The sequence below is a fragment of the Fukomys damarensis genome, unplaced genomic scaffold (assembly GCF_012274545.1).
Source record: "Fukomys damarensis isolate Sample0158 unplaced genomic scaffold, DMR_v1.0_HiC HiC_scaffold_37, whole genome shotgun sequence".
In the NCBI taxonomy this organism is placed as follows: domain Eukaryota; kingdom Metazoa; phylum Chordata; class Mammalia; order Rodentia; family Bathyergidae; genus Fukomys; species Fukomys damarensis.
This window is the reverse complement of record NW_022900949.1, coordinates 8,916,804-8,921,392: the sequence shown is the minus strand read 5'-3', so window position 1 is coordinate 8,921,392 and position 4,589 is coordinate 8,916,804.

The following is a 4,589-nucleotide window of genomic DNA, read 5'->3' as shown; positions in this document are numbered from 1 at the left end:
GGGGAGAGGGGGCGCTGGAGAGGTGCGCAGCCCCCACAAATGGGGACGCCAGGGGGACAGACCCCCGCGTTTGCGCGCTCGGAGAGTTCTCTGTCTCTCGCGTCCCGCCCCTGTCTCCAATTATCCAATTTAAGGAGCTGGAAAGCTGGGACTCCTGCCTGTTGGGGAGGGCGGCAGGGGTGTCTGGGGCCCAGGTCAGCGCCCCGAGGGGGCGCTGGAGAGGTGCGCAGCCCCCACAAATGGGGACGCCAGGGGGACAGACCCCCGCGTTTGCGCGCTCGGAGAGTTCTCTGTCTCTCGCGTCCCGCCCCTGTCTCCAATTATCCAATTTAAGGAGCTGGAAAGCTGGGACTCCTGCCTGTTGGGGAGGGCGGCAGGGGTGTCTGGGGCCCAGGTCAGCGCCCCTCTCCGCCCCACAGTGTCTGGCGAGAGGGCGGGTGGCGGGAGGCATAATGAGGGTTCCCGGGGTGGCGCACTCTGCAACAGCGTTCTGTGTGTGCTCGGGTTGCAGCGTGGGAGGGCCGCTCGCCTTTCCCCGGTATTGGCGGGGAAACTGAGTCAAGCTTGTTGAGCCGTCCTGGCTGGTAAATGGCATGGACTGGATGCATACCCAAAGCTCGACTCGGCCTCGGCGCCTCCCTGGAGGGTCTGAACGAACCCTGGCCTTGCACGCGGTGGAGGCATTTATGGTGCGTCTGCGGTGTGCGCGGCACAGATGTCTTCCCACACCAGCACGCCTGTCATCCCAGGTTTGAGGTCCCCAGTGGCTGCGCTCGCGCATGGAGCAGGCTTGTGCGCGTGCGCAGGAGGGTCTCTGAGGCCTGCGCGCCCGCCCTGCCCCCTCCCCCTCCGGGCGCCAGGGAACAGTTCCGCGGCCGGAGGAGGGAATGGGGTGGGAACCGGACGGTGAGGAACAATGCCGGCGAAGAATAGGGAGGGGCGGCGAAAGGAAACCCCGCCCCTGCCCCCTCTCCAGATGTGGCTGCCGTGTAGCTGTGTGTGGAAGCAGAATCCCATCGGCCTTCGATTTGTGCCTGTGCGGGGTCATTCTGGGTCTCTGGGCGGTCCTGGGACTCCTTGGCTCCCCGGGGATGGCAAGCTGTTTGTCCCGTACTCACCCCCCAGGGGGATTGGGGGACGCTGCCGCTGCCGCTGCCGCTGCCGCTCTGCAGGACCCGACCTCCTCCAAACAAACCCACCCCCTCCTCACCCTCCTCCTGCCCCTCGGGCTGAGACCTTCCCGATTTCAAAAGATCTAGTTGAAAGGCCACACCCTGGGAAGAGAGGTCCGGAGGGGGAAAGTCACCCGGTAGAAGGGGCCTCGTGACCTAGGATGGCAGTCTGGAGAGTGCAGAGTCCTGGGGACCTGCGGGCCGGAAGTCCCGTTGGAGGTTTGCAGAGTGGCACGGCCTGGGAGGAAGGCTCCAACTGTGTCAGAAGTCAGCACGAAGCTGTCCCCAGGCCGCCTCTAGATTCCTCCGCAGCTTCCTGGCAAAGGGGACACAGGGTCTGGGAGAGAGGTCTTTGTCCCTGGCACCTGGTCGCCCGTGCCGTCAGGCAATCAGAGTAGTCAGAACCTCCGTGCATGGGGTGAGAGGATGGGGCGGGGCTCTGCAGTGAGCACCAGGCCCAGGCTTCCATCCCCAGAACCACACGCATAAGGAAAGTAACAAGAAAAAATGAAGCTGGGCCTACTGGCACACACCTGTCACTCGGGAGGCTGAGGCAGGAGGATTGCTACAAATTTGAGGCCAGCTTGGGCAAGATAGACCTTGTCTCAAAAAACCAGAAAAACTGGGCTGAGGATTTAGCTCAGTTGTTCTGCCACCTGCCTCGCAAGTGCAGGGACCTGAGTTCGATCCCTGGTACCAAAAACACAACAGCAACAAACAAAAACAAAAAACAAGGACAGTGTTAAATATGTCCTCATTATGAGGGGGGCAGATGGGAAAGGGGAGGGTGTGGGGCTACTGAGAAGTTCAGCTGTGCCCAGCCAGGTGGGCTTCCTGGAGGGAGAGTTGTGCAGGCAGAGAACACAGAAGAGCCGTCCACACAATGCTGGCACACACTCGGGGGCCACACCCAGGGCTGACCATGCAGCTCCCAACCGCCACCCCGAGGCACCTGCCACAGACACAGGCACCAAAGACAGCACGGGGCTCCGTGGACAGGAAATGGCAGGGCAGGCAACTCCAGAGACAGGAAGTGGACGTTGGGGAAGGGATGGGCTTGCCCATAGAACCAGGCCTTTTGGGGGGCAATAAGAAGTTCTAGAAGTAGGGTGATTTCACAGCATTGTGAACACTATATATATTTCATGTATCTATGTGAAAACAGTTCTAATTTGGGGGGGGTTAGAGAAAAGATCTCCTGGCTGGGGATTTAGCTCAGTGGTTCCGCCACCTGCCTTGCAAGTGCAGGATCCCGAATTCGATCCCTGGTACTAAAAGGAAAGAAAAAAAGAAAAGAAAAGGTCTCCCTATGTAGCCCAGGCTGGCCTCCAACTCCTGGCATTTCATGTATCTATGTGAAAACAGTTCTAATTTGGGGGGGGTTAGAGAAAAGATCTCCTGGCTGGGGATTTAGCTCAGTGGTTCCGCCACCTGCCTTGCAAGTGCAGGATCCCGAATTCGATCCCTGGTACTAAAAGGAAAGAAAAAAAGAAAAGAAAAGGTCTCCCTATGTAGCCCAGGCTGGCCTCCAACTCCTGGCAATCCTCCTGCCTCAGCTTCCTGAGTGCTGGGTTTATAGGCATGCACCACTGCACCAAGTTTTCCACATCTGTGCTCATGCTCATGATTCTGTGTCTGTGCACAGAGTTTGTGGCCACATGTGCTGGGACGGGGGTGCGTGTCTCTGACAAATGTGGAAAGTGAGCCCAGAGAAGTTGGGAGATTGGCCCAAGGGAAATGGGTGAAGCTGGGATTTGAACCCTGTACCAGGAAGTACAAAGTTGGATGTGAGCGTGCATCCGCGTGAAGGGACGTTCTGTGCGTGCCTCTGGGTGTGCACATGTGACTGTGCAGCACGGAGCGTGCCCGAGTGTGTGCGTGCATTTCACACCCGACAGCCTGCAGCCTGGAGCAGACGTGGCCAAGTGTGGTGTCCTCGTGTCCAAAGAACATACGCGGTATCCTGGCATCCTGTCCCGAGGGCGGGACTGAACCCTGGTGACTTCTCACTGGCCTAGCATGAACTTGAGAGGAGGTGCTGCCTCCCTTCCACACTCTGGGGCTTCCCCCAGGGGCTGACTAGCCAGGCTGGGCTCTGGCTCCTCTGCTGCTAATCTCAGGAGGCTGAGGCAGGAATCACCAGGAGTTCAGGACCAGCCTGAACTACACTGTGAGACCCTGTCTCAAAAACAAAACAGAACAAAAAGAATAAGAAAAACATCAGACAGAATCAGGAAGTGTCTCAGCTGGATCCTGAGCCACAAAGAAAAGTCAGCATTGCTGACTGTTGTATTTATAATTTTGAAATTTTGTTCACCATGGGTTTTCTCTGCAATCATTTGAATTTATAAAATACTGCCTGAAAGCATCCTTGCCCACTGAAATTTTTTTTTTTTTTGGTACCGGGGATTGAACTCGGGTTATTACGCTTGCAAGGCAGACCACCGAACTGCTGAGCTAAATCCCCGGCCCCCACTGAATTTTTTTTAAATGTATTTATTTTTCAGTGCAGACAAGGTCTCACTATGTAGCCCAGGCTGGCCTTGAACTCACAGTGATCCTCCTGCCTCAGGCTCCCGGGTGCTAGGGTGACAGGATGTACCACCACCCCAGCTGCCCACTGAATTTTTTTTGTTGTTGTTTTTTGTTACCAGGGATCAAAACTCAGGTCCTTGCACTTGGGAGGCAGGTGCCGGAACCACTGAGCTAAATCCCTGGCCCTGCCCACTGAATTTTTAATTTTGCACAGAAGCTATGCCTCACGAAAGTCCCAACTCTGCCAGGTCAGAGGGTGGCTGTGACAGGATTGTAGGTCACCCCGCGAAGTCACAAATCCTAGTAAGGGTTCAAGTAGCAGCAGTAGCGGCAGTGTAATTATAGCTGGCTGTTTTTAGATTTTCTATGTGGAGCATATATAATCCCAGGGTTGAAGTCACTGAAGAAAGGAATGTAGATTTCAAAGCCTCCCTGAGCAGTCCACAGGTTATATTATGTATTATTCCCGTTTTTCAGAAGGGGAAACTGAGGCAGGAGAGGTTCCAGTCCTGCCTGAGGGTCCCACAGCTGGGACCCTACCCACCCCATCTGTCCTTGGGGCCCGGCCCAACAAGCAAAGGGTGCACAGTCAGAGGCCAGCGTGGCCAGTCGGAGGTCACATATCCCCCGGGGACGGCTGGCCTGTCCCACACCCAGGACAGATGGGGGCCATCGACCAGCTGGCCTCCTCCACCCTGGTCTCCCCTCCGCCAACCCCTCAGGAACCTCGGTCCTCCCTCAAAGGCCGCCTGTGGCGCCTCCGCCTGACTCAGGGACCCCTGTCTTCCACCCACCTGCCGGGGCTCCCTCTCCTCTCCCGCACCCCCCCAGGACTCCAACCCATTCACCCTGTCCAACTTCTGAGTTTTCCCCGCCCACCCC